Here is a 14736-nt window from a genome sequence, read left to right on the forward strand (position 1 = left end):
ATTTGCTTCCTACTTGGTCTTTGAAATGGACCTGAAAAGCAGAGATAGTATTTTATTCAACAGAAGCACTCCAAATGATGGTCCTAATGGGTTAAAAATTAAAAAGAACTGACTTAGTGAAAAATGTTTTCCAGTGCTAACCAATTCCTTATGCTAGAGAATTAATATGTCCATATTGATAGTAAATTATCTGAAAAGGGAGGCTGGTACTTTAAAAGTACAGAAAAATAGAATGTGTCACCTTACATGGCACTTGATAAAAGTTTTTAGCCTATAGGCATAACATAGTATATGAGCTAGAGATAATTCTTATTTTGCAAAATTTTCAGGGGGCTTTGATATCTGTCAGCCAAAAATTACTATTAAAATGAAAAAAAAAGGAAAGAATTTAATGTAATCAGGATTTATCTAGTTCAGTAGGCCTGAGGATTACAATGAATCATACTTTTTCTCTGTAATCTAGTTTGCAATTAGGTTTACAAAGACATCAAATTCTACAGTGCAGCTACATATAAAATTATAACTGATTTGGAGAGTGTTAATACAGTGGAGTTTTTTTAAGGAGTGTGTTTCCTTTTTGTCTATTGTCTTTTTTATTTTTTAAAGGCTTAAAGGAAAATCTTTCAAGGTTTCTACCAGGTGATTCTGGAGATAAGGTAGGAGCTTGAAAATTTAAGTAATTCTTTTCCTTTCCCATTGATATATTCATGGATTTTGGTGTGGTAGAACTACAGATGCCTAGGAAGGAACCTGCCATGGCTGACTGCTCTAGGGCAACAGGTGGTCATTTCTTGGATCCAACTACAGAACATTTTTTTTGGTGGCAGAAATGGAGAAAATGGAGAATCTGTGCAAAATAACAACAGCATCTATGGTGTATTAGTGAAACAATTCATACCAGGCTCTTGGTGTGCAAGTGGCCCACGACTATGTAAACTAGCAGAGCTACTCAGGAGCTTTAAGCTATGTGCTTTGTATTAGATTGTTTTGTCCAGCTTAGTAAAGAGTTTTAGACTTTAAAATGTCTGACAAAATATATTCTAACACTTTGCAATATATATAAATCTTCAAAACATAGAATTTGAAGAGGTTCTCGAGGAGTCAACTCTTTCATTTAATTTACAGAAACTGAGAAAACTACAGCAAAATTATGACATAATTAATACAGATATAGTTAAATGAATAAGATAGTAACTTTTTTTCTACTAGAAGAGCAACACAGAAAACAAATGTTCTCAGCTGGATGGAGTATTTCTGGGTAACAATATTATACAATTTTTAATTTACAGATTATATTTTGGGTGACTAATATTGTCAAAAAGATAAATTATCTGTTCCAATATAAATATAGATTTAGAGAATAGTACTCAAGGGTTTTACCCAGTAGTTGTATATCATTGTCAAGTGTAGAAAAAAACCTCAGTGACTAAAAGCACAAAGTTTGCTATAGAGAAGCACAGTGCTGATTAATGTACAGTTTACTTGCAGGCACATTATTATTTTTTATTTGCAAATTAAGCTTCCCCATCTTCTGTGTTGCTGCATTCCATGATCTCAAAGATAGAAATATACTCTCTCCTCTTTCCCTTCCACTGCTTCAACCTTCAGCTTCTCTGCTTTCAAATGATTGCCATGTGTATTAATTCCAGATGGGAGTAGTCTGGGACTGTGTGATATTGATTACTTATCTCCTCATTTGAGTCACTTCATCTTGGTATTGCCTTTCATTTTTCTCAGGAGTCTGAGGAAGGTAATGAAAGCTGCTCCTCCTAATTTGTACCAGAGGCTGTGATTTAGAAAAGTACTTGGACATGTTCTTTAAGTGTTTTGGTGGAAGGGTAAGTTAGGCAGGGGAGGGACTGAGGCCCAGGAAGTTTCCTCTGCTGCAGAGAAGCAGCTAACTAGCTCTGCACTGTTCTGCCTCATAATGCTATGCTAAGAAGGGGAGGCTACAGTGGGAACTCAATTCTCTTTATTCCATTTCACAAATGAAGATGTGAGGTATAGAGAAGCTAAATCCTAGAACCACAAAGCAGTGAAAGACTACTCCTGCTGAAATTCTTGGGAATTGGTTACTTACGAACGTTTTAAAGTACCAAGGCTCAGTCACTTGCTGAGATTAGTTTGAAAATCTGGGCTGGAGCAGGAAACATAAATGTAGTACTATTGGGGTACTATTAATTTTTATTGTTTGGGGGGGAACTTTGGATTTTTCTACTAGCAGCTGGACAAAAGCACAGACCCTTAGTGTGGGATACTTTCCTCCGTTCACCTTATCTGTGACAGAGCAAACAGCCCTTAGTTTCTCTGCTTAGATGATTCTGGAGTATTTAAAAAAAAAAAAAAAAAGTAATAACATCCCACAGAAAGCTCTGGGAAAATGGCAATGCTAGTAAGAAAGAAAATTAGTTTGAAAGCAGTCCTAACATGGAACTGCTGACTCATTTATACTCCTTGAAATGTACCTGACTAGCAACTTCACTGCTTAGTAACAGCAGAGGAGAAAAGGTGAGTAACTTGAATCTGATTAAAGTAATCCTCTCTCTGACCCTCTTGGCTCAGACTGTCAGCATTGCAGGTTGAGTCTGCAAGTAACTTCTTTTTATGCTGTCATCAGCTGTGAATTATGTGCAGTCTCAACCTACTCTGACAACGTGCTTAAATGCTTTGCTAGCTTCAGACCTGTACACAGGCTACATGTACAGCCAGTGACTAGAGGCACTGGGGAGAGAGCAGACTATTTCAAACCCTACAAAAAAGAAGCAGTAATTCTGTTCTAACTTGCCCTCTGTCTGCAGCCTTCAAGCTTAGTAGTTCTCATCAGTCCCAAGCTGTTTCTACTTATGGTCCAGAATATCTGCAGCCCAAAAAACCTCCTAGTCAGCCCCTGGAAAATTTAGCAAAGCCTTGACATGTGTGACTCATGAGTTTAAGTCCAGGTAAGACTTTGAACCAGACAGTATTACTGTGTTCCATGTGAAGCAAATGGTAAACCTTTCCTTTTTTTGCTCAATCTAAAATATAGCACTCTTAAAATACTTAACTATTTATAGAGAGTGACCTTGCAGGAAAGGTGAGTTAGCAGCACTATGATTTAAAAAAATTTTTTTTACCAGTGTGATTGACAGTAGAATATGTTCAGGTTTCAAGTGAGTATCTGCCAGTTTAAGGGACACAATTTCAACATTACCTGCTGTGTTCCTTTAGTGAGTGGCATTCTGACAGCTGCAGAAAAAGAGACTTCCTTGCTTAGACTGCCATCATGAAAGTTCATCCTCCCCATTTTTTTGAACATGGAATTGACTGCCAGGATTCTAGCATCAGGCCTCAACACAGTGCACATCGTTGATCCTACTCTTTTGGAAGGGAGTTAATCTAAAACAGGTGACAAACGTACCAGTGGGTATTCACTGAGATGATGTCCAATTTGAAGTGTAATTTAATATAAGGAAATATGAGATCATAAAGGGTCAGCCTATTTTTCCAGGCAAGTAGCGATAGGACAAGGGTAAATGGACTTAAGTTGCACCAGGGTCAAAAAAATTTCATCACTGAAAGAGAGGTAGAGGACTGGAATGAGCTCCCTAGGGAAAGGGTGGATTCACAGTCCACGGAAGTGAATGAAGTTCAAAAAAAGAATAGATGTGACACTCTGTGGTATGGTCTAGTGGGCATGGTGGTATTTGGTCAAAGGGCAGACTTGATGATCTCGGAGATTTTTCCATACCTAACGATTCTATGATTCAATGACCAAGACCACCAAATTTGAGCAACCAGACTTAAAATGGGTGTCTCCCAGAGGCAATTAAGTGAAGAAAATAGATTTTGGTACTCACTTGTTGCTAGGAAAAGTGTTTGCCTCTCCTTTGAGTAATAGATTTGGGGAGATGACCTGGCCAAGCCCAATGTTGTCAGCTGAATAGCTTAATTTGTTCGTCTTTCCACTGCAGAAATATAGGCTAGGCCTGAAAGAAGTAGGAAATACACCAATTATTTGTTTTTGCAAACTGCATGACCAATGATTACATAGTACTGTTTCCTACAGTAAACAATATTGCATATCATTCAGCTCCTCGCTTGCTTGGTTAGGAAGCTGAAAAAGTCCCTCTTCTAGATTCACCATAAATGGGATAAGCTGATACACTTGTATTGCTTGCTTTCTGTTATATGCAGGAACTGTGATGTGAGATGTTGCTCATCTGGTCTTGTCCGTGAAAGGACATCAGAGCCCACAAAATTGGTGTCAATGACCCCTGATATTCTTGCAGCTAGACAGGACCATACCACACAGACAGTGTTAGCTCCTCTTGTGAGTCAAAGTAATTCTGCTGGATTGCTCCCTGCCCTAAGGTGTGCTGCTGAGGCCCCCGGGGCCATGTGCTGACACAGCCAGGCTCTCACAGGCTCACTGCTGCTGAGTTTAAGGTGGCTATTAGTTCCAGGCAGGGTGATATTTTCAGGGAAGGCAATATCAATGGATTTTCTCTATGACATATCTTCCCACAAGGTCTTAACATTTTAGGGACCAGCAGAAGAGATGTTAAGCCTACACTTCTTGGAAGGGTCAGTACAGTGGAAACAGCTTGTCTCTCTAAGCAGCCACGGTGCATGTGTCTGTGGTGCTAATATGTGACCTGGTTTGGGCTGGGGTAGAGTTAAATGTCTTCACAGTGGCTGGTAAGGGGCTGTGTTTTGGATTTATGCTGAACACAGGATTGATAATAGAGATGTTTTTGTTATTGCTGAGCAGGGCTTACTCAGAGCCAAGGCCTTTTCTGCTTCTCATACTACCAAACTGGGGAGGAGGCTGGGGGTGCTTGGGAGGTTGGGAGGAGACACAGCCAAAACAGCTGACCCCAACTGACCAAAGGGATGTTCCAGATCAAGTGACATCATGCTCACTATATGAAGTGGGGAGAAGGAGGAGGTAGAATGTTTGGAGTGATGATGTTTGTGTTCCCAAGTCACCATTATGTGTGATGGGGCCCTGCTCTCCCAGATATGGCTGAACAGCTGCCTGCCCATGGCAAGGAGTCAATTAATTCCTTGTTTTGATTTGGTTGCATGTTTGGCTTTTGCTTTCCCTATTAAACTGTCTTTAATTCCACACATGAGTTTTTTATCTTTTATCCTTCTGATTCTCTCCCTGACCCTGCTGGTGGGAGAGTGAGAAAATGGCTGTGTGGGGCTTGGCTGCTGGCTGGGATTAAAGCACGACAATGAGTTAGATTCTCTTCTCTAGTGCAAGTGAACTCACAGCCTTCTACTCATCAATGTATCTGAGGCCTGCATGCTCTTAAAGCTGTTAAAGTTCACACCCCACCATGCATTATTCCTGCCAATACAAACCTTTACCATCTTTTATTTATCTAATATAGCTAATTTTCAGAGGTCGATTTTGTAACTGAAAGCATATTTGTAACCATCTAAATCTTCTTTGTGAATTAAACTGCACATGTTTGTAAATTCAAATAGCCTTTTGAAGAGCCAGGTACCTAAAAATACCTGTTATTTTCATGAACATGAAATGCAAGGAGCTTGAAAACTGGGTGAAAGGTAAGAGTTTAATGGTACTCATCTGGCTGTGAGACTGAGGCTCAGGCTGTTTACTGGCAACAGCTGTGCCTGTAGTACAGCTCAGGAGTGTAACAACCCACAACAAAGCACCGAGGCATAAAAACCCACTTCCTTCATATGGATAGGAAAAAAACCAAACACACCATGTTTTCAGATCTGTGTCTGAGGAATTTTGCCTGTGTAGTACTCACTTTTCCAGTGTGAACCCAAACAGACAATTTTGCTTTATTTCTTACTGGCCTTAGGGAACTTCTTCACTCTACAAAGAGAGCCAAACCCAGAAAATTAATTAGACTTTCTGAAATAGGTTCATTTAATCTGTATCTTTCTTCCTAAATGAGAAGGATAAGCTGTGGGGAAACACAAAAGGTGGAAAGGATTTTAGGTGTGAGAAATAAAAGCAGGCTTCAGAAAATAAAGCAAAAGGATTTAGGATTCAGCTTTGCCTGTGAAAACTAGAAGAAGATAGAGTTATGCAGTATCAAGGACATTAAAACAATGGTTAGAGTTTCTAGGTTTGGCCTAGATAGATTTTGGAGTTGCAAAAAAATATACTTAGCAAGATAGATAAGTTTGAGCCTTTTAATGGGATATTGTGTATTGTTATGTCAAGGCATAACAAGCCAGAATTGTGTTCAACAGTTGTGTGTGCGCTGTTATGAATGGGTTAAGACAGCTGTCTGTAACTTTTAGAAGCATGCTGATTGGCTAAGAAGCTTTTAAAAATGCTTTGCAATCAGGAAGTTGTTGGATGTCCTCGGCAGCTCGAGCTTTGTACCATCTCTGTCTCCACTCGGTATGTGAGACTGATAATGGAATAAAATAATAAAAGGCTCCTGGAGCGCCAGGCTCCCCATCCCGTTTGTCGACAAAGACGCCGACAATAAGCCACTGTCTCTTAAAATTGCTTGAAATTTCTGAATTACAGGATGGGTTAGTAAATACCTCATTCTAGAATAACAAGATGGATATTCTTCCATATTGATTCTCTAGAGAAAGGAGTTGCCACGGAGTGGTTATAAGGAAGTTTCCTGCCCAGTTATCTATCCCAATAACTGTATCTATCACCTGCCTGAAGAGAGCTTAGTTACTCCATTGAGTCCTATTGTTAAGCTGTTAAGTTTACTCAATTTTTATCTGAAAAAAACATATAAGTCCATGCCCAGGTAAGCTGCAGGTTATCTATACCATCTTTGGTTTGTAGTGTTTTTTAGTTAGCAAACTCAGTGAATAAAAAAATCATCATGCCAATTGTATGTTTTATTATAGGACTTGGTTGACATCATTCCCAAGCAGGCATCACAAAACTCAGTGCTGACACTTGGGTGTCTGATTTTCTAACCTCTTTGCACTTATTTCTAAATATTCTCTCTACTGGGCCTCCAGATGCTTTTCCAGATGTCACAGAAGCTAGAGAGCTATTAAGAGCCCTTCTTCCCTTATTCTCTTTCTTCCTATCTCCTGCAAGCATCTTCTTTTTGCTACTGTTAGAACATGAACACTTGGCTATCTTTGCTAGATGGCTACACATTCCTGGGTTTATCAGCCCTTAGACCATCCATCATAAACAAATCCACAGTCTTGTACGTAGGATCCTTGTCCAAGTATGTCCAAGTATTCTGCTGCTCTGTATGCCAGTTTCCTACTCCCTAACTCCTGCAAACACCACACAACATCATTCACACCACTGTATTTATTTCTCTGGGTACATTCTCACTGCCATTTTTTTTTTTTTAAGTAAAGAAGGGATTGACTGCGTAAGTGAGAAGCTCTGACATTTCTCTCTCATTTCTACTTCTATTTTCAGTATTGCTTAAAGAAAAAGGTGAATATGACCTTAGGTTCCACAATTTCCCATTTAGATTTTTAGATTTGCTTTTTAGAATTTTTAGATTTGCTCTTATGTATACATGTCCTTGCATTACACTATCCTGGTTCCGATGGCGTTCTTGCTACGTGAGGTAAATTACTTGAGTGGTTTAAATCTCTTCTTAAAAAGCCTTTATCTGTAAGAAAGGATCATCACATTTTTAGTATTTTAAGTGTTCTAATAAATTAACATCATCCTGTTTTACATAGTTCCACTGTGGATGCCTTCCTGCATCAGGGGAAGATGTACAGTTTTAAACATTATCAGTAGTTTCACATTCCTCAGAGTAGGCTGAAAAAAAACAAGCTGCTGTTGTCAACTTGCCAAAAAGAGAGTCTGGTTTGTTTTCCCTTTCATTTTAGGGACTGGGAGAAGTTTTATTTGCTTTTTGAGAGGTCCCTAGTCAATGTTTTTAAAGAGCTTGAAGTGAACCTATAAGCCATGCAATGCCTGGCTAGGAAGAAATGTATTTATCAGGACCTAACAGCTGGATATCTTGCAAGATGCTAAGATCTCTTCCCAATTTATCATCTGTGCTTAAGCATGAATTAAAGCTGAGCTGCTTTTAATTGGTTTTGGATCAGGCACTATTATTTATTCATTGCATCACAGGGATGTTCAGGATCTCCAGTTATGGAAATTTACCCTGCTGTGGAAGAAGCCACAACACAAACCAGAAAGTCTCTTTGTGATTGAAATTATATATCACAGCATGATTTATTTTTCTAAGAGTTATCTGAAAACCTTAGCTATTATTTCCAAAGTCCCATGCAAAGTAATTTCAAGTTAAAATATATGACTGGTAGGAACTAAAAGGAAATCTGCCAATGTTCTAAAAGAAACAAATAATATTCTTATCTGCATGACTACCTACAAAATTCCATGAAATTAAACATAATTTGGGGATCTACCTTACTGTGTTTGCAACAATAGAGAGGTGTTTCCTTGCAAACTCTGTGGATATCTGTTGACTAAAGTGCTCTGCAAGAGCTTGAGGAAGTTATTATTTTATTGTCAATACTTTGCAACAGGATAAGGGGAAAAAATATCAGTATCCACTAAGACATATTTGAACTACAGGATCTTCTAGGTCACTATGCCTTTTATGCGGTTAATAGATGGAAGGCCTTAATATGCAGAGCTCCTTAACTAAATTAGCACAGAGACATGATCCTCAAATTGTGCATTGATGCTAATGCTATGATAGCACCCTTGCCGTGAAAAAAATAAACACCACACTGTGGTGTTTCCTTTGGCTGTACATGTACTACAGACTACAATTTCATTCAGAAATTCTTATTAAGATTTATCAGTACAAGTTGCTGTTCTTGTTTACTTATGTAACTTCCTTACTTTGCTTATCAGGTTTGAAAAACTCTTGCCTACAGCTCAAAAATGCCCTGTAATATCATTTTAGATGTGTCCAGGGAAACCTTTAATGAACTAGAAGTGTCAAGTATCACCCTATTTCATGTAACAGTTTAATATTCAGAATGAATATTACAGGCAAATGGATTAGTTTTCCTTGATGTTTATGAAGTTGCTGTAAAAGCAGATGGATAATCACTATAGGAACTTAACACATAAGGAGAGAGACATTGAAAAGCATTCCATAATCAGCACTGTGACCTTGACAGCTCTCACTTCCAATTGCCTAAGCAATATTTTTCATCTGTTGTAATCGGGCCAATTTCTTGCATACCACTAAAGCTAGTTGGACTATCCCAAAACACACTCTGTGTTGGAGGGAACAAATCTAAGAAAGGTCATGCATCTCAATTCATGATATTTTATTATGCTTTCCCCTTTGGCATCTCATATAATTTTGTATTTCAAATTAAGTACACTGAAATAATTAAATAATAAGTGGATGTCATTGATCTCAAACTTTGCAAGATGCTGTCTCTCAAAGGTTCTTCATGGACAAACTGAGAAAAACAGGCTAGATAAGTGGACCACCAGATGGGCTGAGAACTGCCTGACCTGCCAAGCTCAGAGGATTGTTATCAGTCACAGGACCTCCAGCTGGAGATTTGTTTGCAGTTGTGTACCCCAGGGGCTGATGCTGGGACCAGTATTATTTAACAGCATCATTGACTACCTGAATAATGGGACTGAAGGCAGCTTTGGTATGTTTGTAGATGATATGAAACTTTGGAGCAGTGACTGATGCACTACAGTTATGTTGCCACTTAGAGGAACACTGACAGTCTGCAGAAATGAGCTGAGAGAAGCCTCATGAAGTTCAACAAAAGAAAATGCCCAGTTCTGTTCCTGAGGGAACAGCCTAGTGCAACAGTACAGGTTTGGACAGAGTGACTGGAAAGCAGCTTGGCAGAAGACCTGGGTGTCCTGGTGGACACAAACATGAGCAAGCAATTCACCCGTGGTGTAAAGGGTATCAGTAGTTCCCTGGCCTGTGATAGGAAAATTGTTGCCAATAGGTCAAGGGAGGTGAGCCTCCCCTTCTACACAGCACTGGTGAGACACATCTGGAGCCTGGGTCCAGTGCAAGGAAGACAGGGATGTTCTGGAGAAACTTGGAAAAGGGTCAGAAAGATGATTTAGGCACTCAAAATGTGTTGTATGAGAAAAGGCTGAGTGAGCTGGAACCTGATGTGAGAAGTGGTAAAAAATGGATGAAACTAGACAGAATCAGTGACAGGACAAGAGAAACAATAAGCACAAAGTTAATTATGAAAATCCCAACCTAAGCATAAGGAAAAAATCTAAACGGTGTGGGTGGTTCAACACTGAACAAAACTGTCTTCCATCCTTTAAATAGTTCAAAATCCAAGTGGACATGGCCCTGAGCAACCTGCTCTTGGTGGCCCTGCTCTGAGCAGAGGGGTTTGACTAGACCCTTTCCAGATGTGCCATTCAGCCTCAGTGACTAATCGTGTTGTAACCCATTGTAATAGGACTCGAACAGAAGGAGGTGACCTCTGATTTACTCCAGTTAATCTACCCATCTGCAACTGTCCAGAGATCTTCACATTTCCTGTAGTAGGCTAGCCTAATGTCAATACTGCATCCTGTTCTGCTGCCTCTCTCATGAATTGGGATCATTATATGATTTTTTGATGGGAACAGAAATAAAAAAATCTGTATCACGACATTATCAGTAAGATTTGTGGAAAGAAGAAAGGAAAAATAAGAAATGAGACCCAGCACAACTGTCCAACAACTGGTATGTGTATACTTTCCCTCTGGAAAGTACCGTTTCCAGCTCCAGAGGGAGCAGACAAGTATGTTCTTCTATGGACCTACAAGTTGAGGACATAAACTATTCTAACTATACCGTAATAAGATTAAAAATGAGAAACTAGAGATATATCATTGTCTTAGCTGACTACTCTACAAGTCGTTTGGGCATGTGAGTACCAGTTTCCATGAAAATCTCAAAGGATTGTATTTTCTCAGAATTTCTGGTTTTTATTAATATTCAGCTGAGGTGAAAGTATCACATGAACAGGCCTTAGAACATTTCACAGATTAACCAGGGAATCTTGAGTATTTATTTAGTTCTCAGAGAGATTTATGTGGAAAGTGATGTAGGCTTGTCTCTTTCTTGCATAAACACGAGTACTGAAAAATCAAGTGACTCATTCAAGGTAAGGGAGGTGGCTGACAGCAGAGAGTGGCTATGCCTTAGTCCAGCAAACAGAAGGAGCCTCTGTCTCTTATTTTTTGTATTTGTGCTTCAAGCTGAAAACAAAAATATGGTATGTACACTTTAGTTTACATTCAAGCATTAAAAATTAATAACCTTGTCCTAATATAAAATCTCTATTTTAATGAAAATCTTGAGTAAGGTTTTTGTTTCACAGTCAGGCCAACAATGATAGATAACAAAAACCATTATTAAAACCAGCATCAAGAATTTTTTCACACCCCAGCCATTCTTCAAATAAAGATTAAATTTCTAGCTTGTTATACTGAGCTGACTAATGGAAACTTTTCTGACTGAGGGTAAAGACGCACTGCTATCACTTGTTTGTACATAGGGGATGAATTACCCTTCTTTCACAGTAGAAAGAAGAAGCACATGTTGTTTGTTTCTTAAAATAATCTCATATTTTTTTAAGGAAGTAAGAAGAAGTTACAGCAGAGTTTGTCATACTGAGAAATGTATAACTCATCCTTTTACAGTGTCAGAGTTTGATTCTACACCATGAATGTCCCTGGGATTTCCTGGAGTTAATTTTGATCTGAAAAGCCAAGAGGCTCCAAGATAAGATTATCACAGACAGCAACCTCCATGTACTCCTTTTGATTATGGTGAAACAAAAACCACATGGGAGAAATACCACCACTCAAATACAATTTTGTATCTGAATATTTGAGAATTCAAGCAATGAAAGCAGCAACGGAGGCACAGGCCTTGTTTTTTTATATAGAGATGGGAAATAAGAAACTCAGCTCCCTGAAGTAGCTGCACACTGCACATTGCCAGTGGGCAGTTTATCTCCAGGGTGCTTTCTCCAATGCTATTGAGTACTCACTACATGGTCCAACTTGCTCATTTGCCTAAACCAATACAAAAATCACACACATGAGCAGTCACTGAATGTCTTGTATGTGCAGTTTGTTTTATGTATAACAGACATGTATATGAGCATCTTCCCATGGTCCCAACCTTAGAAACATTTGGGGCTGAAATAATGATTAAAAATGTGTGGACAATGTGTAGATAAAATTATTATACTTCATGTTTATTTTGGTCTTTTTCAGATCAGGAGAATATTTGCCTTGTAGCGAGCATGTGCAGCCTTCAGAAGCATAACTAAATAAGAGCCTGAGTGTTCAAGCTACTCATGGCTTGGATGGGTGCACTGTTTCCTGGGTAAATACTGTCTGGATGGAGGGATCCAGAAAGTGATGATGAATGGAATTAAATCCAGGTGTTGGAAGGTCACACGTGGTGTTCTCCAGGGTCCAGTCCTGTTTAATATCTTTTTCAGTGATCTGGACAAGGGGATCAAGTGCACTCTCAGACATTTGCAGAATACACCAAGCTGGAAGGAAGTGTTGATCTGTTATAGGGTAGGAAGGCTCTGCAGAGGCATCTACACAGGCTAGGTTCACGGGCTGAGACCAATGGTGTGAGGTTCTACAAAGTCAATGTTGGGTCCTGCCCTTGGGTCGCAACAACCCTATGCATTGCTCCAGGCTTTGGGAAGAGTACATGTAAAGCTGCCCATCAGAAAAGGATCTGGAAGTGCTGCTGATATCCAGCTGAACATGAACCAAAGTGTGTCCAGGTGACCAAGGCCAGTGGCATCCTGGTTTGTATCAGCAGTAATGTGGCCAGAAGGACCAGGGCAGTGACAGTCCCCCTGTACTCAGCACAGGTGAAACCGCACCTCAAATACTGTTGCAGTGAGTTGGTCTTGGCTGGACACGAGGTGCCACCAAGCTGCTCAAACACTCCCCCTCCTCATCAAGACAGAAGAAGAAAATGCGATGGTAAAAACTTGTAGGTCTATATAAGGCAGTTTCCTAAAGCAAAAATGAAAAGTTGCACGCGTGCAAGCTAAGGAAGGAACTAGAGATTTTATTCTCTGATTTCCGTCAGCAGGTTGTGTTCTGCCACTTCCTGGGAAGCAGAGATTCAGGGCACCTAGTAGCTGCTCTACAAGATGAACATAAAAACTAATGCTCCTTCTTTCTCCTCCCTTTCCTTAACTTTTATATCTGAGCAGATGTCACATGGTATGGAGTATCCCTCTGGCCAGTTTGGTTCAGTTGGCCTAGTGGTGTCCCCTCCCAAGATCTTGCCCACCCCCAGCCTACTGATGGAGGGGCAGAATGGTGGAGACGTCGCCAATGCTGTGCCAGCCCTGCTCAGCAGTACCCAAAACACCGGTGTGTCATTGTTCCGGTTTGGCCAAATTTAGAGATATATCCTCTGAGAGAAGGCACAACCACCTCTCCCCCACCAGGTTCGAGAAAACTAAATTTCCCTCGAAGGAAAGTGAAGGAGATAAAACTATTTATTTACCAAACACACAGGATAAGGAAAATAATGCTAAATAATAAAATCTCTCGCTGTGGAGACAAAACCTGGGAAAAAGTGTTAGAGTCCTCCCTTTGGTCTCCTTGAAGCTGGGGCTTGGCCCAGGGCCAGGCCCTTTGTGCCTGGTGGAAAGTCCTCCTGATGTGCTCTGAGGTTGAAAGCAGTCTAGTAGAAAAGGGAGAAAATCTGAAATTCCAGGGAAGGGGAAAAAAAAAATTCAACTCTCTGTCTCTCTCTGGAGAAAAAGAAGCTGAACCACTGGCCGAAAGCTGACTGGAAAGCCTCAAGCCGGGTGCCTCCTCCCTCCCCAGCCACAGTTGGAAAAAAAAATGCTATCTCTTTGTGACCTTGAACAAGCTGCAAACTGCTTTGAAAAGGTTTTGCTCAGTTTTTTCCTTCCCCCTCTCAGGTTCAGTTTAGAGGCATAGAAAGGCACAAAGTTAATTCCTGGGCATGGGCAGCAATATGGGATACACACCATAAAGTCACCCAAAGACAGTCATCAACACCTTCAGAGCTGCCAATGCCAAGCACAGCACTGTGAGGGCTGCTGTGGAAAGAATTAACTTCACCCCAGCTAGACCCAACACAAATGTGTTCACTTCTGGGTCCCTCAATACATGAGGCAAATGGCCTCAAGTTGCACAAGGGCAGGTTCAGATTAGGTACTATGAAAAATTTCTTCACTGAAAGTGTGGTCAGCCAATGGAACAGGCTGCTCTGGGAAGTGGTTGAGTCACCATCCTTAGAAGTGTTCAAAATACATGCGATGTGATGCTTAGGGATATTAATGTAGCAGTGAATATAGTGGTGATGAGTTAATGGTTGGACTCTGTGATGCTAGAAAGTATTTCTCAACCTTAATGATTCTATGATTCTATGATCAGGCTCCAAGCCATCCCCAACATTGAGAGCTCAAGGATTTTGCTCCTGCCCCTGAGAGAGCTGCCAGTTTGGGAACCAGTTCCCTTCATCTTCACCCAGGGCCATCAAAGCCCCCTCATGAAGACACTCATCTTGATCACAGAAAATCAAATGCTGGCAGTTCCAGTTCTGTGGCTCACTCTTCTACACTTGGCTGTGAGATCAGGACAATTTGCATTACAGTGTCACCAGCAGGGTAGGATTTCCTTCAAAAGTATATGATACCCACAGGTGGCAAAAATAGTCAGAGATCTTAGCTATCTGGCTAGCATATATTATACTCATTTTATTGCCTCTAGTGGACGGTGGGGCTTCATGAATCAGCACCTATTAGTAAACATGGAGC

This window comes from Aphelocoma coerulescens, chromosome 2 (assembly GCF_041296385.1).
Source record: "Aphelocoma coerulescens isolate FSJ_1873_10779 chromosome 2, UR_Acoe_1.0, whole genome shotgun sequence".
Lineage (NCBI taxonomy): Eukaryota > Metazoa > Chordata > Aves > Passeriformes > Corvidae > Aphelocoma > Aphelocoma coerulescens.